Here is a 16,904-nt window from a genome sequence, read left to right as displayed (position 1 = left end):
AATATTGATAGAACATCGATACATATTACATCCATTATTCTCTATCAAAGGGGTTTTTCACTATAGAATTTTTAATACCATGATTTGAACTAATTTGGGATAATTGGATGGTGAAGTAATGTCTATTTAATCAACAAATGTTATCTCATCTGCTTTTCTTTTTATAATACGCACTTGTTTTATGAGTAATTTGCGATATTGCAACGTCCAGCTATATACCTACGGCATCTAATACTTTTGAGAAATTTGAAAATTATGAAAATCCAATTATCCAAAATTAGTTCCAATCGTGTTAAATTACAAGTCTGTAAGTTACACTTTTCTTTATACAACGCTTAAAGAAAGTTATGCCGTCGTTTGAAGGGGAGATCAAGTCCAGTGGCCCGATGCATCTCATATGTCTAAATAAACTTATAAACAACATGCGGTATTTTCTCAACCCTGAACAGTTAGGGGCATGGTTAACTGTATTTTAACGACAGAAGTAAATTCTAGAAATACATAGTTCCCACTTCTTAGTTTAAATTACTTTGAAGATTACTTTATGAAGTACGAAAGTACGAAATTAGAACTTAAAAAATAAAGATGGAAATGAGCATTTACGATACGGAACAGAAACTGACTTCCATATACGTGGGTATGCTGTAAGTGATGCTGTGACCGATGTAGTACGACCAAGCATGGACCCCAGACTGTCATCTCTTGAAAAGAGGGAGCAAAACGTCACTGGAAATAACTAACTATGATAAATGTAGCTGTGGAAACGCAGCAATCAGTGGCTGGGTAGCATGCGTCTATGGGGTTCACCAAAAGGTCAACCCCGCCACGGATAGTTGCGGGCCGCTTCATAGCGAAAATGGATCAATATTACTACGACCCAACTTGGGTTGGGACTTTGGACGGCAAAATAAACCAAAGTTAGCGTAATTCAATACAATGACCTATACCTGCCTGAACTCTGATTAATGCTCATTCCTTATATCCTTTTTTGAACAAAATCTCTTGTTCGTTTACATATTTCGGCTGATTTTCCAAGGGCTACTCAAGATTTTCACTCTGACCGGCCCTCTCTCTATTCACGTCCGAATGCGTGTCGTTCTTATTTGCATATCAATGGAAGTCAGAGTTCGCTGTCAGAGTGAAAATCTTTAGTAGTCCTTGGAAAATCAGCCGAAATATGTAAACAAACCAGAGATTTTGTTACTAAAAGGATATAAGGAATGATAGCTCCGTTTCCACAGCTATGAACAATGAACCTTAAAGCCAAAATGATTGACTATGTTTTTTGTATACCGTGTTGTGCCTTTAAAATGCTCCTTTCTTGTCTGCTCTAAATTATGTTTAATGCAAGTCATAAAAATGACGTTATCATATGCAATTGTATTTTCAGTACATGGTAAATATCCTTAGCTGTTGATGTAGGTTTCAGTGGATATTTAAGTACAAAAAAGAATCATACGAATTCTTTTTTTATCAAGTACAATTTTTCTCCTTTGATGGACCTATGCAGATTCCCACATTGAGTCTCAAAAAAGGATGATGAAAATGTGATTATCTTAATTTAGGAATACACTGTAAATGCCCTTAGAAGTTAAACATGATGACAAGGTTCACTGGATATCACGAAAGTAAACAATGTTATGAATTAATTTATCAACTAAAGATATTATTTGTGTTTATGTGACTGAGCAGCGGAGGAAAATTTTACGGTTTTACATTATCTGTTCTTGTTCATTTAATTTATTGGCCTCAGGCTGCAACCACATTGAAATCGTTGAAAAGTTGCTACTTTCGTTTCCTGTTTTTGCCTTTGCCTTTGGATATCTGAATCTGTGCGTACTCGGTCTTCTCTCTCGGATCTCTCTTGAATCGTTGTTGCCCGGATCCGCTGTCTGTTAAGTCCAGCTCCGCATACGTCAATTCCGCTTTCGTTGTACTCTAAACAAGATGTCAAAATTTGTACAAACCAGTTATAGAGAAATGTTCGACTGCGTCGATACAGGAACAAAACAAGCAATTGAACGCCTATACTGATAGCAGAAGCATCAAGCGTATTCTTATATATACTATCAGTATTAAGCAATCGAACTCTAATACTGATAGATGATATAACACTACGGTTGATGTATCTGAACTTGTGCCAGCTTTATTATCACCTATTCATTTTCTTCGTCTCTTCCCACAGTTCTGGCTCTTTAATTGATTCGTTCGTCATTCATACAAAGCAAAATATGCCGAGACAGGCCCTGTATGGACCCTGACACAACCTTGTGGTACAGGTCTGTGTCAGTAAACACGTCCCATTCCTGTGACAGGGGCTGAGGCCAGTGCTGTGATGACGTGGCTCTATACAGTGCTGTAGACACAGTGATGTGACAGGGACTAAAATTTCTGCCTGTCCATCACTGTATTTACAGGACTGTACACAGCGATGCAAATACAGACCTCTGTCACAGGGTAATTTTTTTAATATGCAAACATTTAGGCCCTATGCCTGTATTTATTTATGTCGTCAAAAGTGGCCCACTTTTCTAAAAATATACACCCCTGAATTCTAACATAATTTCAGACACTGTAATAGGCCCTGTAAATTCAACTGACACACAACTGTTTGTACACCAGTATTTCAGTCATGTGGTCACAGCAGTGGACACACTCAGAAATAACATAACTATATACATTGCTTTAATACCAGGCATGATGCAGACTTGTTCATACACCCCCACCTCCACTGATATCTGACAAATTTTGCAGGTCTTGTAACAGAGATAATTTCCTAGGGATTATTGCAGTACTGATCAGAAACTGTTACAGGCATGCACTAAAATCATGCTTGTAGTTTCCTTGCTGTGTATTGTACTGGACGATGTTTGAATGTTACTTCGACTTTGATAATGTTTTAACCTTGACAATTGCCTTTAAAGACTGCAGAGGTCTCTATTACGCAATGTTCTTTAAAATGTTATCAACGGCAATGTACTCACATTTTGCAGACCACCATCCGTGCCGCCCTTCACTCTATTCTGATCTATATTTTGATCGCGCGATGATTCGCTGAGTTCTAGAACGTTCTGATATGAATTTGATTTCTCTTCGTCGCCCCCTTTCGATGTACAAATGACATATCTCTCTCCCTCACCATCAAGTGCATCGCTGTTCTCGGCCGCTGTCGATGGCATGGCAGGCGATGGTATTGTACTTAATGACCCTGCAAAGGATTATTGATATCGCGATCATATCGCCTGACATCTCCTTCATACTATTAACATGCATTAACAATTTTCAGACATATCTGTCATTGAAAGCCATTCGCATTTTCGAATTTTTGATTAAGAGTTTTGATGAAACTTCGTGAAACCAAAATATGTACTGAGATTGTTAAACTAATCTTGTTTTTTTTATTTGTTGAAATTTGAAATGTACGACAAGCCAACGAAGTGTTTCAAAATTTCGTTGTTCCACGTCATTTCCGAGCGATATTGTTCCAAGGGTTAAATGCTCTTATGGTATCATCTGTCATGTTTTGCAAAGAAATCATATTTAGCAAAGTAAAGTACGCTAGGTTAGAAACTGCGCATGCTTACCACGCCTTTGTTTGTTGCCATTCCGTCTGTGCCAGCACAGGGCTATCACAACTGCTAATGCAATGAGGAACACCGCACCAGAGGCCGCAGCTACAGCAACGATTGTAACACTTAACTCCAGTGATGGATCTTTGGACGAAGATCAGAAGATTAGAGCATCTTTTGATTTATCCTCATTTTTTTTGTATTTTTGTTTGCTTATTTACTTTTTTAACGTAACTATTAAAAAATAACTGTATAAAATGCCAAATCTATGTCAATGAGTCATCAGTGCATTGTATAGGTACGTGGGAATTTTTTAAATGATCCGCTGATAAAGGTTAATAGCCCTGGATGTAAACATAGAACAAGTTCGAACAACAAGAGATCCGAAAATAGATTTCTAGTACACCGCATGCATGTAACATAACTTAAACACCCGTGGGAACGGAAGACAACAAAACCAAGCTTTAGTCATTCAAAATTGAATAAATAGTAAAATTGACTCTTTAGCCTGTCGTCGGATAATTTATGCAATCTAGCACTTTCCTATTCTGTCTATAAGATTCGATAGCCCACGTTACTGGCGCATTATCGGACTTTTAGAGTTTGTTAGTAAGACCTTTGAGGGCACGTCAATATGATATCAGGCATTAGGGGATGTGAGAGAGCATAATAATTTCACTGCCATGAAACAAAAATAATGATTTGACATTAAACTGAGGAGAGTTTCTCCTCTGACTCTACCTTGCTTGATTATCTCCATGGTTGATGTAGCATTTGGTGGTATATTGTTAAACGCTTTACAAGTATATATCCCATAATAAGACTCGTCGACGACAGTGACCGTCAGAGTGCTTCTTCGTAACTCTCCAGACTCGCCGAGGGTCGTGTGTATGTTGTCGTCGTCGTTTGTTATCGCATCACTGCTGTTGTCGTACCACGTTATCAACGGCGCAGGGAAACTATCGACTTCGCAGACTATTTCAACGACCTCTCCGATGCCAGCACGGAATATGGTGTCAATAGTTGTGATATTTGGTGAATCTGTTTAAAGGAAGGACATGATACGATAGTTTTTGTTTGACCATGAATATCGACGAAATATTACGCGAATCTTGTTTTCTCCACATGACGCTATCGATACAGCTTGCCTCTGTACCACTGTACTGTCCTGTTGCGTCATATTTAGTTTTCAAAGGTAACATGGAAGTGAGTTTCATACTTTCAGACAGATATTAGGACTCTCAATATTTTTCAACGTTTTTTTCTCTACGCTTGTTGGTTCTAATTTTAGATCGTTTATTGTAAAAATTAATATAATCGAAGTTTTTCACCCGAAAATCTAAAATTTATTTGTTTCTCTTATAGGTTAAGGTGAGGATGGCGATCAATTTGAATTTCAAATATCGTTAAATTTTATAGGTGATCTGTCACTCTACTTCCAAACTTCGCACGGTCCTCTTAATGTTCATTTTTAGTAAGAAAATGGTTCAATGTTTCCCTGCGGAAAGTATGAGCAAAGGTTTCAGTCTTTGGACGCATATAAACTTTTAACGATTGGATTTCTTGGTTTTCCGCAAAGGAATCCTGCTTTATGGGCATCAAACAAGTGTTAATGCAAAGAAAAGCAACTTACAGTGAACATCGATTTTACAGACGCAGAACCTTGGCCTTTATCGCCGTTGTAAAACGTATTCGTCATAACACACGTGTATTCCCCTCTCTGCTTTCGAGTTTCGATCATCAGGACCAAGTCTTCTGTTTCGGCTATTTTGCTACCAACTGGATCTCTCCAATAAAGATTATCTATCGCAGGAGGGTTGGCATCGATGCTCGTGCAATTTGCGATGAATGTGTCCCCTTCCATGAGTGGGCCTTGACTCGTGAAATCGACTGATACGTCCGGTGGGTCTGAGTAGTAATTAAAACTTGTGTCACTAGTGACTGTGCCAAATATATTGTAGATGTCTTAAATTACAATGGGAGTAGGAGACAAATAGAGATCAAGAAAAAGACGGGCCCACGAATTGAGAGGTGATTATGGAGCTGCAAAAACCTGCTGTAATCTATTTGCACAGTCACGGAACGTTATATCTAAACACTGCCAAGCGTACAGAATTGTTTTACATTGCACATAAATTTAGGCTTTAAAGCGTCTAAGCAAGTGACGTTACGTTCGGGTTATCGACCCAAACGTCACGTTTCTACATGCTCTCACAGAGTATGAAGGAACAGAGTTCAAGTTAATGATCGAATACGCAACAAACACAAGCATGTAAACAGCAGCTACACTATTTGTGGGTCACAATTTATAAACAAAGTTGAAAAGTCATAAAGGGTAGGAAGACAACGTTTTTGGTACACTCATTCGACAAATGAAGCAATCGTTTGTTCAAAGCGCTGAGCGCAAGCTACTTACATTGAACATCTAAGGTGATTTTTTCTTTACAGGAAACTCTAGACCGCCTCAAATTTGATATGGTCACATGCTGTAGCTGACAATCAAAGGTTGCGTTGTTATCGAATTTGCTGAGACGCGTAGTCCACTCATTAACTTGGTCTTCTTGTCGATTCATCTCCCTGTTATCTTTGATCCAGACAAGTTCACCTGGGGCACTGGCATTCAAATTAATTTTACACACAAAGGTGCGTTCTTCCCCAGCTATAGCCGTAGTACTCCCGAAAACTTCACAAGTAGGACCAGTATCTATATTCGTAAAGACAATAAGAGCCCCTAGTGTTGAGGTACTGTACCTAGGGGTCTATTATCTGTACGTTGTCAGTAGTATCCATCACTGTAAAGTTGTAAGTACTCTGATGTTCAGAAATTGTGTAATTTTTTATCCACATTTGTATGTGAATAAGTCACAGTGACATTTTGTGCGTGGAAAAAGATTTTGATGGACATTCTTCCAAATTCCCGTCATGGAGATAGAGACTGCAACTCAAATTTCACTGAGCTTTGTCGTCATGACAACGTTGAACTGCTGCTACTGAACTGTAGCTAATAAGTGCCATAACGAGTTAACGTATCAGTTAAAAGGGCGTGTGAAGACCCTTCTCGAGTTAAGTTATGTGATCTGAGTGTGTACACTTACAATGTTTATACGTTTAAGTGTGTGGATAAAAGGGAAGGTTTCTTATAGCCTGCTTTGGAGGGGAAAGTACAAGATACATATTCAATAAAATGACTTTGATCAGGGAGACGATATGTCACTAAAAACAATTTGAACGAAGCGCAATGTGATATCATGTGAGAGGAGCGTAAGTTGCATCATCATCGATGCCGCGAAAATAAAACAGAGTTACAAGTTAAGGTAAAATTTGCAAGCAAAGGGTTTATTGTCATACCTACAAAAACTTATGAAACATAGACGAGAGATAAACACAAGGCAGAAACTTTATAATTTACTCTTATTCCGTGGTCATGCAGATAGGTCAAAATACGACCGAAATTAAGAACTATGCTTGCGCTAGTAAGTAACGCGAGCATCATTAAATGGACACCATATAATTTGCCCATGCATTGACTATTCCTATACGTTTCTGTGGTAAGCAAAAGTCACCGTACCTGTAACCCTGGCTACCACTTTGATGAGGGGGATTTATTTAAAGCTTGTAGAGTAAATATAGAATATTTTAGCGGCTTAGTTGATGAAAAACGGACAGTGGATTTTTCGGATAAAGATAGCACAATTGCCATTTGAATCTCAAATATCGGTAAATTTGGGGTAGTATAAGGATGTAAAATTTTGTTTTGGTTTGGGTTTGGTTTATATTCTGGCTGATTAATCTGTTGTTTTTAAACCCCTGGAAAGCACATGCAGGTACTTGCCATCAATGATAGAAATAATACTCAGATGGGGTTCAACAGTACATGAATGTATAAATCCCTTTGAAACACGGACAATAAGTTTCTAAGATGTGCAGGAATGCCAATGCTGAATGAAAATGAGGTAGTTGCGAATAACAATGTCAAATGCAAAAGGTTACATGGTGCTTCACATAGGTATTTTGTAGTTGGTTCAGCAGACGACGTGTTATTACAACTCTCTCTCTCTCTCTCTCTCTCTCTCTCTCTCTCTCTCTCTCTCTCTCTCTCTCTCTTATTCTCTCTCTCCTTTATTGACACGTACCTATCAAGTAAACGTACGCATGTACTGTTTGTCCGCTAAATTCAGTATTTCCACATTCGTAATGTCTTCATTTTCACGCGTGACGTTGAATAAAACGGAGATTGTATTCCCTGTCATCTTCGCTTTCAACAATCTCGAAATTGCCCTCCTCGAAAGCTGGACCTCTTCCTGATGTCATTGCCTCCCTTTGCGATCCGCTGCCTTTGTACCAGGCGGAGTGACTTGAAACGCTGGTAGTATATGTGCAGTTAAGCTGCGTTGTTACCTCCGAGAACAACAAGCGTGTTTATTGGAGTGACCTCAAAGAAACTATGCACAAAACCTAGTGAAGAAAGAACGACATAGACCATCAATAGACAACATTTTACCTTGGAGGCGTTGCAATGACGAAGAAACTAGGCATCAGGGCCAAGAGTTTATACTTCACTAATCAAATCATCGAAGCGGCATGGCATTATTACGAAATATGTAACTTTTTTACACGTATCGTGATTTTAATTCTCTAACCACTGATGGTAGATAGTGCAGCTTTTCTCGGGTTGCAAAGTGTTTTACTTTGACAATCCAATCGACCAGTATCATTCTGATGTTGAAAGGACATCAGTCGAATAATCTCTTTTCTCGACACTTTTCTGTAAGTGCCCTTTTTGTCGTCCTCTACAAACCACCCCAGTTTCCAAGAATTCGAATATGAACGCAGCGAAAGAGGAAACTAATAATAACGTTTGTGAATTGGGTACTTTCTGTCGTTATTATGTCTGTCCTTTTACTCAACCGTCTTCTAATTCTTTTCTCGTCACAACACCGTACTGATATTGTGATTAATGTTTCTGTGAGTAGCATTTCTAATCGATTTCCGTTCAGACTCAGTTGTGAGTATGCCATACCTGTGGGAAGCAGCAGCTGTGCGCAGTGCTTTCTTAAATATGGACGCGTCCGATCATTTCAAATGTCAAGTGATTCTTGAGAAATACAGCAAAGATGCCACAGTTTTGAAACGACACTTGTTGGTTAATACATCACTTTATAAGTGCCTTGATGAAAAACTTTGTTCAATTGCCCAAAGGTGCGATAGCTTCTAATTAGCAAACAGGTAATTGTTTCAGTTTTAGAGTTCAGGGTGTGTGTGGGGGGAGGAGGGGGGGGGGCAATTCCTTAATTTCCCACACATAATGCCATGGTGATCTGGTCGCGTTAGTCAGTCTTTAATTATACTTTAGCAGTACTTGACTTCTGGAAAATCCTTACACACCAAGAGTCGTGAATATATTTCTAGTTCTCAGAACTCAACCCAGATATGACATACAAGGAAATTACGACTCATGTTTTGTACAAGAGAACTTTGCTACGTCGATGTAAGTCAAACCACACTTACACACATCCAATTTCTCGCTACAGCCTTTCTACAGGACTATATGCTGTGATATTATACAATAACTTGACTATGACTGCGTTATATTTATGTTGAACAAACCATAATGGTAGATTATATATTTTAGCTGAACAAAACATACTTGCACAGCTCAATATTCTGGACATTGTAATTTAGAGTGTAGAAGTAGGTCAATCAAGGCGCAGTTTAGGTCATCTGGAATAACATTTACACTAGCCACGCGAGCGGCTACAGTATGAACTCAAATGAAAGTATTACAGGAACAATAACCTGTATGTGCACTTACCTACAAGTACAGTGTACAGAGTAAAGTAAACATTGTCTGTCGTTGCTTCAAATGTTTTCAGCGAGCAAAGTTTATTGAAGTGAAACGATTTTTTCCTTGTAAATGTTTGACCTTTCGCTCTCTGGGGTGTGCTTCCTGTATTGGTTTTTGTTTCTCGACAAGTTTCAGCCCACACAATGTCGTGTGATGGCGCCATCGAAAGCAAATGACATGTCTTTTGTCTGAACACAACAGCAAGTTTGTATATTGAAAAAGTCTCTCACATACAGTCCTTGAGGTGTGTCTTGCCCTGTGTCCATACAGTAGCAACGACACTGATTCGCGAAGTTAAGCAAATGTATACGTGAACTGAAACAAAAAGGAGGTTAATTAACCTAAAAACAACTTTAGACTGCTTTTGTTCGCATAGCTCACTTAAAAATAAGAAAAGAAGATTAAGGTGATAGCAGTATTTGCAAAATGTTTCAACCCGTTTTGTCGACAAATAGACAGATATACATAAACTATGTACAGAATTCAGAAATCAGTTGCACCCTCGGTATTGATACAAGCACTGGTTTGAGTGAATGTAACAAACGAAAATAAACACATCATTCCTAAGCCGGTAAATAGTTCAGTTAAGTGTGTAATACAATCTTGATTGACTTGTCAGCATTTTATGTTAAGGTTTTAAAGCGTTCTGCCATTCATGATTTGATATTGTGTAAGAGATGTTTATAAAATTAAGCTTACGTGTCACAAACAAACGCAGCAAACTTGCTTGAAGTGTTTGTTCAGTACGTCTGTCAGTCATCGTTGTGCAGCACGTTTCCATCCCAAAACAGTATTTTAAGGCGTAGGTGGCGCTCTACACAGCTCGTCTTATATCTTCACACATTTTGTCGTCAGCTTCCAAGAATTCGGTCATTGATCAATAAAAGTTGTGTGACTTACCAGCAAATACCACAACACATGTTTCAAGTTCCGGGTAGCTTTGTACATCTAGTAGTTATTTTTTACATTAATCTCAACACAGTAAAAATGCTTAAGTGAAACGAACACGTTTTAACAGCCGATTTGCTGTCATCTGTACCGCCATCCAAAAAAAAATACCATATACATAAATGCTGCGTTATATACAGAGTGGTCGCAATTTTCTGCATCCATTTCGTCGACGTCGTTGCTAGTAATAAATCGTTAATTTGGATTTTCATCACCAACTCATGAAGTAAACAGAGAGGTTTTGATCCTTCGACAAACGGAAACTAAGTTTTTCTCTACAAAATTAAAGTCGGATATCGTTCTTTCTTTTCTAATAACTGAAATCTCGTTAAACAGGTCCGTTACGAAAATACTTCTTTTGGCACGCTTCATTACATACTAGTAAATAAGGACTGATAGTAAGTGACAAAACCGTCAACATCCGGGGCAGTTCGTGAAGTTCATGTTGATTCCTGCCGGTTGAGCGAGAGCATTACAAAAGAACATACGTTTTCAGTATGGGTGACGGCTACAGCGACTTCAGTGGTACAAGGGTAAAATGATTTTTTCTTGGAAGAGCTTAAACAAAAAAATCAGTAGCAGGTCTGGGTGGTCAATGTTTTAACATGTTGATTCGCTTACTTGTTTGGAATTTTTTTTTCTTTTCTTTCTGTGTTTAGCTAACGTAACCTCTGGGTGCCTTTCTTGGTTTTCATGTTGTAAAATTAAACTCGAGATCAGAGAAAGCTAATGTACAATGATCCCGTTAACTTATATGGCGGTATACTACAAGTGGCTAATATTCCCAGGACCAGTAAGACCTACTATACCCACCTTGCTATCAATTGTTATCTAGATCAGCACGGAGAGCTTGGATAAGACGCGGAAGCAAAATATAGTGTCTCTCTATATTTAGGTATTCCGTCAATAAACGATAGATGTTGCCACTAAGGGATAGAGGTTGCCCTCTTGGGACTCAATGAATGTTTAGGCATCTTTCACAATATAAAGCGATGTAACTTTGTCCAAATTTCAAAGTACTCTAGTGCTCTTCTACCAGAGCACACAGTGTAATATGTTAACGTTATTTCAAAGATATGTGCATTAAAGATTAATTCATAGGGTAATAAGAAGCTGTTTACGTGAAACAGGCTGCAAAAGGGTTTCTCGCACTTTTTTTTTTTTTGTTTTGTTTTTTGGTTTTTGTTTTTTGTTTTTGTTTGTCTTTTAATTAGCAGGCAGAAAGGAGGGCTGAAGGATATATATTTCGCAATGAGCCCATGGAGGATTTTTCCCCTTTTCACAGCGAGCGATCGAGACATGAACAAACGTTTAAGGCCAGTATGTATGCAAGGATGCTATGGATTCAGCTGTTCCCTTTGGTTTGACAGTCGGAGGGAAACTAAGTAACGGTTGTGATGCGATTGAGCTAGGGAGGGCGAAAGCACTAGGTACATTTTTATTTTGTTTGGAAAATGGAGTTTGCAGACATTTTTCTTTCTGTAGGAAAAGGGAGACTAACAAGATGGTAACACTAGACTGTGTGGGAGTGAAATTATTAAATATAGCAGAAGACAAGCAGCAGGGAAAACATCATGTAATTCATATAGACGGTCGCTCTTAGAATGTTATGGAAACACGCTAATCGACAGCTCCTGTAGACGTTGTTCGGAAATACACGATCGGCACGATAAATATATCAGTTACTTATACAGCGAGTGATATTGTACCTGGATGCAGATTAAAAACATCCGTACCACACACACACACACACACACACACACACACACAACACACTCACCTCTCTCTCTCTCTCTCTCTCTCTCTCTCTCTCTCTCTCTCTCTCTCTCTCTCTCTCTCTCTCTCTCTCTCTCTCTCTCTCTCTCTCTCTCTCTCTCTCTCTCTCTCTCTCTCTCTCTCTCTCATGATTGACAATAAGTCACCTTGTACTTTATAATGCCAAAATTAGTGGCCAGCGAAATTCAAATTGACTCATATCGCTATGTCAAATTCATTTGGTTATATTACCGTACGTTTTCTATTACAGAATCAAACTATACTTTCAATGTAAAGAAATATTAACAAAAGAACATGACGGAGATAACTTTTAAAATGTGACCAAACTACTAGCAGGTGAGCTAACAATTAGGGGAGCATGTGTATGCCAAATACCTGCTTGCGCAAATTCTGTCCCTATCAAAAATAAATATGATCGACGGCTGTCTTGAATGGATCCATAACATTTCGTACAGAGCGTTGAGTTATGTGATCTGTGCGACACCGGGAACGACGCTGTGTCTACTTTTTAAAGCTGTGCCTTTGGGTGCCAGTGGAAACTGGCCAATGCTAATTGCTAATTCCTATTTATGAATGTTGTTTTGACAGTACTGCATCGATGATAAATATGGAGGAAGTAAAACTCAAATAACATCACGACTCGGATGGACGATGCAGTCTGGCATTAGCAACCACTGGACAATGGTATTTCACAGAATTCAACGCGTCGTTACTATGGATTAACAGCTTTACACGAAGAGCTTATGATGCCACCATTTCGGATTTTCAAAATTGCTCGGTAAGATAGATAAATTGCTTTCGAGGGATCTCTTCAAAAGATGAGATAGGCTTTGACAAAAGCGGCGGACTTATTTAAAAGGCGTAATGATGTGAAGAGGTCGTCTCCAGGACCAAAGGTGTTTGCACGCTGGCGATGTCGAGTGTATTTGTTCGTTTTAACTGTCAATTCGTGTGATGAGTGCGGTGTTGTCCACTTGAAATGTCGGTGATAAGAACGAGAGAGACAACGCCACCGGGTAACTGGACCCTCGGCTGACGTTTCCAGGGTATCCGCCGATTGTTCGCATTGCAAAGACGCTCACCTTTATCAGTTAGAACTACCATACCGTTCGTCTCCAAGGCATTCGTTGATTGACCAAGTTACAAGTCTTGTACACTAGTTTTGTTTGTTGTAACTTCCTTACCAACGCGGACTTCAACAAAGCAATTACTGTCTACTTCGCCGAGTCTAAAATTTGGTTATTGTCGGTTTTAAACATTTTGCATATTTAAAAAAAAGCTAGGGTCAGTAATTCGCATTCGTTGTTTCATCACCACAATAAAGAACTGTACGCAACTGTCATCGCGATTAAGAGAGGCAGAGCGTGCTAAGTCCAAGGCAGAAAAGCCGGACATCATATGTAAATATTGGTTCTAGTATTTACATGTAGATAAACAGTAAATACTACTTATACGAACTTTACACTGCTCATCAGACGAGTCACGAAAACAGGTCGTCGCCAAGATTAACACCTTGACATTGCTCGACCACCTTGATGCACCGTTGATGCACCTGTCGACGGAGTCTTGTTTAATTATTTGGTTTAGCCGTGACCCGTTTTATCCGGTCAGGTTGACAGGGATTAACGAGATAACGTTTGGTTGTTTCGACGCTAGCGCTATGCAAGCAAAAGACTGGCGATGGCCGTTTAGTTCAATATTGCAAGTTTACCTTGGCAATGTAAATCGGACAGTCCAGACGATTCAGAAGTCACAAGGCGGATATATAATCAAGCAGACATGTCAATGAGTACAAGACGATTGACATCATTTTACCAAATAATAATAAGCTTTCTTGAAAGGCACAAAATTAGATTATTCCTTTGAAGAATAAACTAGAAGCTTTGAACTCTGCCCACTAAGGAGACATGCGCATACCATGTGTAGTCTGTTGACAGTTTCAACAGAACGTCCATCACTACCTATATCTACTCGGAGCGAGACAAAGATAAGAAGGCGAACTCACACTGCACATCCATTGTGAGTTCTTCCTCACATTCCAGTGATGACAATCGCCAACGTTAACAAAGTTCGTCAAATTGTCATATAGTTCAGTGTCTTCATGGTTATATTCAATACACATGCTGCATCTGGTTTAGCGTCTACATACACCAACTTTAGTCCAATGGCATACGTTACAGTAATTGCAACAGATGGCGACCGCTGTTTCTCAACAAAGATTATGTTGAAACAAGTGAGTCTTTTACTAGTTTGATAGCATTAACAGTTAGCCGAGTTCAAGACTTTGATTTGTGTTTTTTTTTCAGCGCGATGTTCAGTGAAAGTGCATCCCCATTTTACTTATTAGGAAAACTTTCTTTTTCATGTGTGTTCAACGTCGACGTCGACACACATCTACAGCCGGAATCTGATACTGAAATATTGTAAGTTTCGCAGATACTCTATGAATTTACAGTGACCTGACACAAATAAAAATTTGTTCTAGATCTGATATGTTTATACTGAAGGTTACAACTGAACGGGTAAATAAAGATTCTCAACTTCACATTCGACGACTAACAGAGATAATCGGGTAATGTGCGTGGACTTTTTCTCTGACACATCGTACTATAATGTCAGCCGACTGTCAAAGTTACATTGAACTTCTGCAAGGACGTTACATTGTGACAAGTGTTGACCTATAGGAGTCGATTCATTATCAGGGTATTGCCAATCACCAATCGGCAACAAAAGATGTCACGGTATGGATGTCATTCTCAAGTTCAGTTTCTAGGCGACTACAAATATGTTTGCGTCGCGTGTAAAATTCGAGCGAGCCAATGCAAGAGAATGTCATTGTTTTATAATATTTCAGTCTCTCTGAGTAACAAGTGTCTATGTATACTCCCTGGCAACGCCGCGTTGAGAATACTGATTAAGTCTTAAATAGACTGAAATGCGTTGCACGAGTTTGGACAGAAAAAAAGCAGTGTTTACTTCATTGTTGTTGAATCGTAGTACAAGTTCATACACGAAACGCATTTTTTAAGGGACTTTGTGATATGTGGCCTGAAAAAATGAGTCCACGTGGCGTGAAAAGTGTACATCAAGCTTTCCATCCGCGATAGGAGTTTCTGGCTAAGTGAATTAGTATCCCTGTTGACCATAAACTTCTAATGACCTGACCATTGAGAGACTCACTGAAAGCAGGGTGCAGTCACCATACCGTCCAAATTCGGTCTCCGAATTTTAATCTGCAGAGAATACGACTAGCAATTTTCTTCTCTATTTATGTAATTTCTATTTTTTACTGAAAACTCCCAAAATCCTGTATTTTTGACTACCGAGGTCTCATTGTTACACAGCATCGATCACTTATTTGAAAAGAACAAGGTAAAAAACAAGTTGATATAACGTACATTAATGAGGCAAATCTGATGACCTAACTAACATAAATATATACTAGTGGGATATTGTTGTTCGTATAGTTGTTTAGACTGTCACTGATGGTACGAACTTAAATATTATCTTTGCTCATGTCTTCCGACGACGTTTATAATCAATCACCACTCTGTTTGTGCGAAGCTATAAGCTATCCGTACATGTACTTGTACCATTTTTTTCGCAAGCCACAGTGTTATTAAGTGAGAAGAATTCTTACTCTCAGTGTCTGTCTGTCTGTCTGCCTGTCTGCTGTCTCCTCCTCTCTCTCTCTCTCTCTCTCTCTCTCTCTCTCTCTCTCTCTCTCTCTCTTCTCTCTCTCTCTCTCTATCTCTCTCTCTCTCTCTCTCTCTCCTCTCTCTCTCTCTCTCTCTCTCTCTCTCTCTCTCTCTCTCTCTCTCAAAATACGGGTTTTCAGTAATTTGCGCTCAGGGACGATTCGGACAATATCCTCATGCAATCCGTATGCATCGCACAAATGAACATTTCCAAGTCAAATCGTAGTTGAACGATCTCTATGGCAACACTGCAGCTATAATTCTGACACAGTGTTGCCGAATGGCAAGTCACGTGACTTTCATGAATCCAAAAAGACTAACGATTAAAGAGGACTGCAGAAACTTCAGGTGAAATGCTAGACTCTCTGTAGTCATATGAATATCAAAAAGGGTAAATTTAGCGATAAACTCGGACAGACTGTAGCATAGTTTGAGAGGCATCTCTCTTGTTAAATAGCTATAACGTCCAGAAGTAGTTGGGCAAGTAGTTTGGAGAGACGAAAAAATCTACTATCTCCATAACTCTGGTGCTGTAATTTCACCCGACGAAAAAATAAGCCTTCGCTATATCACAGACAAGGGAACTTTTCGTGTCTGTGACTATATGAGACTCCTCTGCGTTGGCTGTGATATAATATTAGAAGTATCTAAATAAGTTTTTGCAATTAGTGCGTTTGAGCTAACCTGCTCATCATAGTGGAATCGACTGAACTAGCCTACCAGGCTCTTTAGGTTTTTGTTTTTGATATATTTTCAACTTATTCAGTTATTACATTCTCCTATTCCTATTTTTACCTATCCCAAAGTTTCGGATATGGTTTTTGCCAGTCTGAGGTTACATTACGGGCTAATTTTTAGTCTCTTCTTGTCGTAAGTTCTCGAAAAAAATCGGCTGGTTGATGGCCCCTTATCCCTGGCTGCATGCTTGTTCACAGCGCTTATTTGAAATCGTTTGTTTTCCATTCCGTAAAAATCACTGAATCCTACTATCATATTCAAACACTGTGCTGACAAACCTGTCAATGACACATAACTGAAGTTCTGCCCCAAAAAAGTGAAAATCGACTC

At 39.0% G+C, this 16,904-nt stretch overlaps 2 long non-coding RNA genes across 2 annotated transcripts; both read right to left on the bottom strand.

Moving 5' to 3' along the window:
* Positions 1-1,585: 1,585 nt before the first annotated feature.
* Positions 1,586-3,704, bottom strand: LOC139125821 (uncharacterized). Its single transcript, XR_011550366.1, has 3 exons — positions 3,585-3,704; positions 2,985-3,208; positions 1,586-1,938 (listed from the first exon to the last, which is right to left on the bottom strand). It is a non-coding gene; the product is annotated as an uncharacterized lncRNA (long non-coding RNA).
* Positions 3,705-5,395: 1,691 nt separating this feature from the next.
* On the bottom strand, positions 5,396-8,021 carry LOC139125816 (uncharacterized). The gene is made up of 3 exons (XR_011550363.1): positions 7,703-8,021; positions 5,986-6,273; positions 5,396-5,477 (listed from the first exon to the last, which is right to left on the bottom strand). It is a non-coding gene; the product is annotated as an uncharacterized lncRNA (long non-coding RNA).
* Positions 8,022-16,904: the final 8,883 nt, after the last annotated feature.

Source organism: Ptychodera flava, chromosome 3 (assembly GCF_041260155.1).
Source record: "Ptychodera flava strain L36383 chromosome 3, AS_Pfla_20210202, whole genome shotgun sequence".
Lineage (NCBI taxonomy): Eukaryota > Metazoa > Hemichordata > Enteropneusta > Ptychoderidae > Ptychodera > Ptychodera flava.
The sequence above is the reverse complement of the archived record's forward strand: the minus strand, read 5'-3'. Positions and strand labels throughout refer to the sequence as shown.